Here is a 10965-nt window from a genome sequence, read left to right on the forward strand (position 1 = left end):
GGACCTTCTTTTTACCCCCTACATATTTAAAAAAGGACTTCTTATTGTCTTTAATCTGGGAAGCTAGTCCCAGTTCCAGCTCTGCCTTGGTACCTTCAAGCAGCCTTCCTAACTACCCCCTACATCCCTGAGCAACTACAGAATAGTGCTCCCTGGTGATGACCCCTTCCAAGGGGACTTGTCCAAGGGCATGTGGGCTGGGCTGGTGCTATGTGCAGCTGCCAGTCTGAGGTGGCCCCATGCTTCTGGGAGTCTCTGCCAGGAGCAGGCACAACTTCCTTGATGGACAGTACTGCTGCTGCTGTGGGGAGGTGGGCTGTGGGCCATGTGAGGCGGCTGTGTGGGAGGGCCTCTGGAGTAGTTCCCTCAGCCCCATACAGTCTCCCCACACCCATAAGCTCACCACAATCCATCCACAAACCCCATACCCCCAAACCACACACACAAACCCCACACCACCCCAAGCCCCCACACAAGCCCCATACTGCCCCCACAAACCTCACTCCCACAAACCCTACATCCACTCACAAACTCTCCTGAACTTCTCCCATGAACTCCACACCCACCTCCCACACCCTTTCCCCTCCAAACCCCACATCCCCCCACACATCTCACACCCTTCTGGCCTAGCTGCCAGATGGGACAGGACCTGCTGGAAGAAGCCATGGATGCAGAGGCAACTGCCACACTGGTGCTGGGACATAGAGCCCTGACCTGTGGGGACTCCTGGTCCCAGGAACCACTTTGGGGTGTGATGGGCTGTGGGAGGGGTGGAGGGTGCAGCAGGGGTGTGTGTGTGGGAGAGAGAAAGATGGTGGTCAGGGGTGGGGGAGTGCTTTGGGTAGGAGAGGTTGTGGGACAAGCTGGGGCTAGAACTGCTTACTTGTATGCTTCATGCTTTCACAAGAATGTACCAAAGAAGCACCTGCAACTTGATTTTCCATTTTGTTGCGAGAGAATGAAAACCACAAGCTAACGGCTAGAAAGTTCCAAACTTTGCAACCAATTTCACAACTATGTAACCCAAAGTACGCCTGTGCTAATGGAATTTTCCAATACCTGAAGATTCGGGAGGAGCCAGGAAGGGTCAGTTTGCCCTGAGCGGCACAATTTGCCCCACAGCAAAGCGCATTTTCAGGCATGTGCGCTGAGGCACAAATTTGTGCCACTGATATTTGAGCTGCTGCAAGCTCATGTGCCTGCATGTGTGGACGTGCCCCTTGGAAGCTAAGAACAGTAAGACAATGGGTCAGGCTATCTAGAGCAGTTGTGGAAACTCTTCCATTGGAGCTTTTCAAGAAGCTGGAGAAGTGCTTATCTGGGGTGACTTACATTTAGCATATCCAGCATTAATGCATGGGGTTGAACTAGAGGGTCTTTCCAACCCTATGATTTGGTCATTTATGGAGCTCTCATGTTGCCAGCCACAGAGTAATTGTGCTTATGGATTATAGCCCAGAGACAATCCAAGCTAGATAAGAAGGCCGAAATATCCATTATTCATTGGAGAAAATTCTCTCTCCCTCCTGACACACATGAGCAAGAACATCATAGTTAAGCATCTTAGTTCAAATGACTGGTACTCCTCCCTCTTCAGAGAGGAATTTGACATTAGAGAGCAGTGTGGATATGATGTGGCTGTCAATAGACCCTGTCCCTACACACACACTGCATTGTTAACCTGATATATGGAGCCCATTGGCCCACTACTTCAAGAGTCTGAGCTCCACATGTGAAGAGATGTGCCAAGCAGCCTCAAATTTCACTGAAAGTACTTAGCACCTACATGACACAATCAGAACCGCATTGGATCAGGCCTCCTGAGGACAACAGTTTCTTTTCTGCTACCTATTATAACACATGCTATTGTAGTACACAAATTATTATAGTACCGCTTCCTCAGGGACTTCACTGTGCAGGCATTCCCCTATGAGATGGTGGCAACAGGGAACAAATGAAGCAAAGGGGATTGTATCTGACAGAGCTGTAGAAATAAAATGCACAATTTCCTGTATAATGGGCAACCAATCTAAAGCTCCTAATCCATAATGACTCAAATCATTTTGCTGGATGTCTCTTAAATTGAATCTGTTCCTGCAGCTCTTCTTCTGTGGGTGGGAGGAATAATGGTAAGTTTTCTAAGCCATAAGGCACATATATATATAGTATTCCCTTTTCACAGCTGTTTAATAAAGCAGTTCAGGTTATTTTATTTGTTTTTAGTTTTTTTAATTTTAGAGCCAAATTTTCAGCTAATTTAAACCAGTGCAGCTCTACTAATTTCCACAAGCTTAGAATCTATCCCTTTAAATTAAAAATCTTATTGCAAGCAAAAGCAGGGCTGAATAAAGCATCTTAGAGAAAGAGCTGTCCATATTAAAGGAAGTGGGGTGGTACAATATGTACCCCATACAGCTGCTTGAAGGTACCATCTCTAGGGAGGAATGGAGTTTAGTCTTTGTGCCCTTTTGGTTGGTGACCTTGTTACTAAGACCAGTGATGGTGGTGAGTCATGCTGTGGGCATCTGTTCATTAGAAACTTTGCCATCTTAGTTCTTACATAGCTAGTTGGCCTGCTGCTACAGCTCATCTCCATCTCTAACCCTCTTTTAAGCCTGAGATTGGTTTAAAAGGATCTCCCCATATGTTAGATGTCTGGTCCATATTATTTTTTGGAATTCCATAACAGTGAGACTGCAGCTAATCTCATTGGTCCATTGCATTGCTTCATCAAATACAGTCTCACCCTGTTTATTACATCTAAGAAACAATATTGTTCCTCTGGAATCTGTCTGTTTCAGAATAATGCTGTATTGTGTGATAGTTTTACTGCTGTGCTAGCCTCAGGGAGCACACATTTCATCTTTCCCACAGTAATATTGGATCCCTGGTATTCGATTTAGCCACGATAGACATTCTGGCCCTTCTGTTTATTACTTTACAGTCAGAACACACTCATGATTTCCTAGGTGTGTGTCGAAATGTACTTGATCTAGGCTCAGTGCAGCCCATCCAAAACGTTACAGTCCAGTTCCAAGGGCCCCATCACATTAAGGCCCAAATCCTGAGAAGGAGATCTGCGAAAGGAAAAATGTTATGTCTGTCTTTTTTGAGACATGCACATGGCAGAGATGGGCACTAATATAAGAACCTAGATAGTTAAGCATGATGTGCAGTACTTAGCTCCTCTTAGACATCAATGCATTTTAACCTTGTTTGAGAAAAGACATTCAGATCTAATTACCTTTTTAATAGGATGTACATTTTCAATCATTTGCCATGCATTGTCTCTCATATGATTTACCCGGGGTTAGTTGCAGGTTATATAATACTTCTTTCCCATGTTTTCAATGACAGATGTGTATGGGACTGAGCAGACTGCTAGGACTAATCCAGGGCTTTGGGCATTACTACAGTAATATGATAATGAGGAAAATACTAAGAAAAAATATTAATGAGGAAAATAAAATTAGCCTGACTGCTATACACTACACTATGTTTTATATCACTTTTGGACTTTAGGTTTTCTTGTGTATTAGAGACAGAGTTAGTAGGATTCCCTATTCACAAGTTGGCTTGATACTTTTCATTATAAGAACCTGTTTTCATTGCTTGTACCTTTTCCAAACTTTAACCATTTAGACTAATGTTTTCCATGTTAGTAACAGTTAGTAACAGAGTTTGAGAGGTCTGCTTTATTCAATGACTGAGCTCTCACTAATCAGCACCCCTTAAATGAGCCTTTGCACTCTAACACAACTGGTTTCAGATAGCTCTGAATACAGCCTTTTAAATGTACAGTTCCCTACATTTCCCCTGCTCAGCCCAACATAACACTTATAATCATTAATGTAATGCAAAATTTGAAATACATATAAGCAACCTTTGAATTAATAATGTTTTACTAATGTATGATGTGCCCCGAGCTGTCATACTAATCTGTGCTAAAAATAACACCACTGTTAGATGGCAGTAAGTCCAGGAGTTCCGGTTTTGTCATGTCTTGGGCTCCTGTGTTTTAGCCAACTGTAACTGTTGCTTGTTTGAGACCTTCTCAGACAAGATGGTAGAGGAAAGTAGTCAGCCGTATTATTGTAAAGCCAAGCAAGGTGTAAAGAAGAGGTGTAAAGAGGTGTAAAGAAGAGCAAGGTGGCACCTTAGAGACTAACCAGTTAGCCTCTGAGCACCCTACTTTGCAGTCAAGATAATGAATACAATGCTCTGAACTCTTCCTTTCTTGTGGATTTTGAAGTGGTCTTGCAGATTCCTTTACCACTTGCAATCACGTGGGGTGACCACCTCATTTGACCGTAGGACTGCCGACTGCAAGAAAAATCTGTTTCAGCAACTGAGGCCTCTCATACAGAGCATAATTTCCTAGTCAAATCACTTTTGTTTTGCCTTCGTTGTCTCTCTATACAAGTCCCCAGTGAGTCTGATGTCATTTTCTAATAGTACAGGTATTCTTGTAATCGTATTTCTGTTTAACAAAATAATGGTAGGTGAAAACCCATGCTTCATTGGAGCCACTTTGAAATTCAAGGGTGTTACATAGGAAGTAGTTAGACTCAGTATCCAAATGAGACTGTGCTCACCATGAGTTCTTCAGATGTTCAAAATATGATTTGTGTAATTCCACCAGGATCCAGCCTCCTCTCCTGCCTGTCTCCTACCGCCCTCTTCATGGGCTATGACTTTGCCCACAAATATCCCTAGAACTTTTCTCCTGAACTGGGATTCAAAGGTGCTGACATGCCCTCCCTACTTGTAGCAACCAAAATGTGTTGTCACTCAAAGTAAGGAGTTAAGTTCTCTCTTTTCCTGAACAAGAAGTGAAATGCTGATGTTTTCATTTTAACCAAAGGCTTCCCTATGCCATGGTGGTGGCATGTCCTAGCCAATACATTCAAGTATGTTCCACCACCTGCTTCTAGCACACTCCAGACCTGGAAGTACACCAGTTAGGCTTCTTGGGTGTCATCCAAGTAGCTGCTCCAAGGACTGCTGCAAAGTGATGCCTCAAGCAGCAGCATTAATATATTTCCTTGTTTAGAGTATGTCAGCAGGTGTGGTAGACAGGGCATTGTCAGGACATGCTCAGGAACTGTCAAACTGGCACACACCCATTTTACTGTATAGGTAATCCCTGCGTTATCGTCTCACTGCAAAGAATGAGGCAGTTCAGAAATCCCAGATTAGGGACTGTGAAAACTTGTCAAGACATAGCTTGATCGGTTACTTTTGGGTTTTTTTCCCTGAAGTTTTCTTTGCAGTCATGAATGATGAGATTTACTTTTTAAAAAATATGAGTTTTGCTTCTGGAAAAGAAATGGGCAGTCTCAAAAAATGCAGGCAAGGTAGCTGGCATGTATCAGCTTTTTCCAGTCCCTTGGTTATAGCCATTTACCAGCATGTAATTTGGTAAATATTACATCTTCTCTCTGAATTTGGCCCATTTCCTTGATTGATTAATAGATGCACTGCTATGGCAACTGTCATACCATCTGAGAAATGAATAACCTCAAACATCTTAATTCCATTCATTTCAGATATGCTATGTATGTGGTATTTTTCAGTGCAGGAAAGTATAAATGCCTTTCAGACATCAAGCAACCTGCTTAATTTGATTAATAATTTGACATAAGGAAAAGAGAAGATGGTTTGCATGGATGAAATTGTGTCCTCAGATAAGCATAAATTTAACTTAATGGTAGTAGCTGGCTGATGCTCTGCTGTAGTTCACATAGAAGGTGAACTGGATCAAGGCATTTAATTGAGCTTTGATGTAAGGCAAGGTTTCAGCAGTCAGGTGAGTTCTTCTCACCAGAAAGAACATTTGGGCATGGAAGAGAAAACAGTCCATTCCCATTTTTTAAATACTATTATTAATGTAGTAATGGCTTTTTTAAAACTTCAAATGTGTTTTCAATGGGATTTTGAATACAAGGAAACTGCAGAAAAACAAGGCCCTCATCCTGCAATAAATTCTCTGCATGCACATTTCCTTAACATGTTAAAATGCCTGGTGCCACCAATGACTTCTGGATTTCACCTGGACAGCATTCATTGCAAAATGAAGGTTCAAGCTACTAGTTTACATCACTCTCCAAATTGTGAATAAAAACTGTTCTCATCTTTTGTGGATGGGATTGTTTCTGGTGTTAGAATAAAACTATTCTATGAACTCCCACTGTCGTCCAGAACAGAGCCTGGTTTAATAATTCAGCTGGAACATAATTCTTTGGTTGGGAACCTCTGTCAGGGAACTCCATGGAAATCAATTTTTTGTAGTTTGCAGATAGCATGGTTTTAAATCTCTTAAGGATTGGGCTGTGAATGCCTTATTGTAAATGTACATAATAAGGAAGAAGGCAGAGCAAGGTGGCACCTGAGAGCACCTATACATGAGCCAGGAGGCTGCTCCAACACACTGTAATTGCAGTGTGTAGGAGCAGACTCGATTAATTAACACAGATTAATCGAGTCTGCTGGAACGCTCCACCCAGCCTCCACATCTTGTATATCAGCATCCCCATGCTTCAAAACACTGGCAGGGACACTTTAATCAAAGCTTGTTTGATGAGTTTTAGATGAAGTGCCCCTATCTCCACTTTGACGTGCAGGGATGCTGATACATAAGATACTCCAGCCGTTTTAATTGGACCAGCTCATGGAGCCTCTCTAATTAAAGTGCCCTCCTCCCCCCTTACCCCACTCCCACTCCTGAAGGATGTTTAAAAATGTCCATAAAGACTAACTGTATGTAATAAAAATACATCAGCATAGTAACCTTTGATATTTGACCAAGGAAACTAGTTAGTAGCCCCCTCCCTGGATTACTTAAGACATTGTTTGGATCCTCACCTAAGTGTCTTCTGATAAAGGTAAGTTAATGAAAACTTAAACAGATAATAATTAAATCATGGGAGCACTACTGCTATGTTTGATGAGTCAACAGCCATTCCTAGGTATGTTTGATGAGTCAATAGACATTTCTGGCTAAAGAATGTCTTCATCCAGAAGCATTAGGAATAGATAAGCAATCAGTTCAAACTTATTAAATATTTCTTGTCTAAAGAGAAAAATTAATCATAATGTACTGTTCCCCTAAAACAATATATTTCTTGGTAAAAGGATATCCCAGGTGTGAGTAATCAATCATCCCCATAGTCATGTCAGTGAATGCACTGTGACTTAAATGAAAGGAATACTTTATCAGTAAAGGATGCCTTCCTTGTATGTAGCATGCTAGCCTTATTAGGTTACATCATAATACATGAACTGTGATCTGAAAGTTCAGCAGAAGTATTGGTTTTAAATTTCTATATCAAATTATCTTTAAAATAGACAACAGTATTGTCCTGTGTCAGGCAGTTTTGTGTGTAATTATATTTTAAACTGTACTTTTTGTTTCTGGCTCCCATTGATTTCAATGGCTGTGTCTAGACAAGCACAGATGTGCAGCATGTGGTACCACAGACCCATCTCCGGTGCCATACGCTGCACATGCAGGCATTCCCTACACTGCTACTTTGCTAGGGAAATCCCAGGGTCAAAAAAACCCATGCTGACAAAAAGCAGGGCAGCACATGTAGCAGCAGCATGCGCCATCCAAAACAGGAGTCTGGCTGGCTGAAGCCATGCTCCAGCTGCTGGCCAGACTTCCTGATGCAGAAACATCACAGCTGCAACTGCTAGAGGCCCCCAGGACCCCAGGTAAAGCTGCTGGGGCCAGCACAGTTCCTGGCCCCAGCTTCCTCTACCCTTTTTGGGGTAACCTGCCACACATCAGCTGCTATTTGTCCCTGGGGAAAGACATGGTGCTACTCATCTGGACACAGCCAAGGAATCCTGGATTCCATCTGGAATTCTAGGACTGAAAGGCTGTACCAATATCAGAACAATTATAAGAGTCTTCCTGAAAAATATTAGTGTAGATATTGTATTTCTGTCCCCAAGCCAGTGCCTCCATAATGCCTCCTTGTTTGCTGTAGCTTTTGGTATTCATGAAACAGCAGGGACCCACCCCCACATGCAAGGGTATGTGCTTGCAGCAGAAAAAAAAATAGTGGCGCAAATTTGTGCCTTTACTTTTTGCCACTGTTCACATCTGCTTTGGTGCAGGGCAAAATGCCCCGCTTTGGGGAAACGGCGATTTCCCTGCTCCTCCCAGCTCCACAGTGCAGGAGGAGCCAAGACAGAACTAGAGGAGGGGAGATGCTCTGGCCAGAAGCCAGAGTATCTCCCAGGAGGACCAAGTCTTTGTCTGCTGGCACACACACCTGTGATGTGCCTACACCACTCTTTTTCAGAATTGTGCAGTTTTTTGCTACTGGGATTTCCTGCTAGCAAATTTTGCCCCCATGCTGCAAATTTGCAGTGCGGAGCACGTTTTAACATGTCAGGCATGCCCTTTGTGGCACTGCAAGGAAGTTTGCAGTACCACAAACTGCATATACCTGCACATCTGGATCTGGCCCAAAGGTGCACAGAAGCCACAGGTGATCACTAAAAGTGAGAAATTCATGCCAGAAGGAATTTATTTGACCTAAAACAGATATAGCAAAGTAAGCAATAAGAATACATGGTGAATGGGGTATGGCATGGTATGGATTACAAAAATAAGAGAACATAAGAACCGATTGTTGCTGTGTATAAAAATGATATTTGCAATAGCTACTTGTATTGACATTTTCTTACTTGGACTGTATGAGTTTACTAGCGAAAATGTAGTTTCTTAAGTTTTAAGTACCAAAGTTCCAAATAACTGGATGCTTTATGTATAGTGTGCTTGATTCCTTGTGTCTCATAGAAATGCATGAATTAGTTGAAATACTTCAAATGAGATAACTGGCTAACAACAGAAAAGTTTGTCTTCTAGATAATCCACAAACTGGAGTTAGGACTATGGCTTCCAATCACCAAGATATGTAAGAACATGTTTAATTTGAATCACCCAAGTAGTTGCACTGGAACCAAGGGAATCTCTTGGTACTTTAATTTAGGCCTATACTTTAGGCCTTCATGTCCCTGGATGATGCCTAATCTGCAGTTAGAGCACTGTGCTATGAAGTCAGAGAGGTGACCCAAACATCCTCTGAGTGAGGAGAGCACAGGACCTGGGACTCTCACTTCCTGGACAGGTGCCCTAACCACTGGACCATGTCCCTACACAGTCCAGGTTGATGTCTGTACCATCATTATTGACTTTTTGGTGACCTTGGATAAGCCTATGTGGAATTCATTCCTATAGGATGTTGTTGAGGCCAGGAATTTAGAAAGAATCAAAGAAGAATTGGAAATGTATATGCATAACAAGATTATCCAAAGTTATTATAGCTAATGCTAACAAAAACTTTGGAAGGGATATAAAACCTCATGCTTCAGGATTTAAACCAATCTCTAACTAATAGCAATTAGAATGAGATTTTCCTTCAGAGGGGAAATATTGCATGTCTGCCTAGTCGGGTGTTTCGTTCACCTTCCTTTGAGCATCTGTCATTGGCCCCAGTCAAAGACAAGATCCAGGACTCGCAATTCCTATGTTCCTAACTTATGTTTGCCTGTGTCTTCATCTGCACAGCAGGGACACTTAATACAAGTGTACTGTAAACACTTGAAACAGAATCGGACTTCACTCATGTACCCAGTTGCAATTATCAAGCCATATAACTGCCATTTTTAGCACTTATGCACAGTTTATTACCCTCTTCCATGTGTGCAGTATGGACACACGAGCATCCTTCTGGCTACTGAGCATATGCGGTAGGTTGTACTCTGTTGAAAGAGGTGTAGGATTTTGACCACTGATCCTAAAATTATAACCTACCATATACAAGAAGAGCCTTCCTGCCTTTCAGCCCAATGGCCTAGTGGTTAGGACACCTGTCCAGGAAGTGAGATACCTAGCTTCTGTGCTCCCCTCACTCAGAGGATGTTTGGGTCTACACCCCTGTGACTTCGTAGCACAGTGCTCGAACCAGCACACCACCAGCTAGGCATTGTCCTCCTCCAAAGCTCACCTAATTTTTCCAAGAGAATTTTGTGTGTGTGTGTTGAAAAAAAATCACTCTCTTTTTCAAATGAAGAGGTTCATGGAAGGCAGTCATCTGTTCCAAACATTGTTTTCACAGAAATGTTTGCAGAACATTTTAAGTTCTGTTCCTCCAGAATATTGTCGAAACGGTTAGTGGATTTTTGTTTATTGAAAGCCTATTTTTTTGGTAAATGAAAAGTCAGTAGATATTTGAATATACATTTGGATTTAAAAAGTTCACTGGAAAAAAAATTGCAAAAAATGTAACCCCCCCCCAACTTAGTTTCCAACTCAGAAAAATGGCAACTAATTCAAAATGACCTTGAAATGAAATGCTTGCCATTCATTTATTATAAATATTCTCAGCCAGCTTTAATGCTATTTTATCTTCCATTCAAATTGTCTTGTTATGCCATCACTATGATCAATCTCAACCAAAATATCGGCCCTTATCCTGCAGCGAAGACTAACTGACTTTCCGTAAATGAAGCAGAAGCTTAAGCTTTTGCAGGATTGGAGGTCTTTAGTTTTGGAAGAATAATGTACCATCCTCGTCTATGTTCTGCACAACTGTCTTGTCTTCCCTCAGGGCAGATGGGTAGTGTCACTTGAAAAATTGGATGGCTCTAGTCTAGTTTCTCTCTCATTTCATTTTTAAATTCCAGTTCTATGAACAGGAACAACAACAAAATAGGTGTTTCCTAAATTTACTGCGTGCTGCATTTTGTAGCTATGGGACTAATTATACTCATTTGTTGTACTGGTATATTAGCATAAAAATAGTTTAGATCAGCATAACCATTCCCATATGGGAAAGAGGAAAACTACTCCAGTGTTACATACAGGGATGACTGCTCTAAGGCTTTTACTAATTTGGGGTTTTAAAAAGAAATAAAACACATGCCATGTTTCTAATCAAAATAGTTACA

Source organism: Crocodylus porosus, unplaced genomic scaffold (assembly GCF_001723895.1).
Source record: "Crocodylus porosus isolate Cpor-Errol unplaced genomic scaffold, CroPor_comp1, whole genome shotgun sequence".
In the NCBI taxonomy this organism is placed as follows: domain Eukaryota; kingdom Metazoa; phylum Chordata; order Crocodylia; family Crocodylidae; genus Crocodylus; species Crocodylus porosus.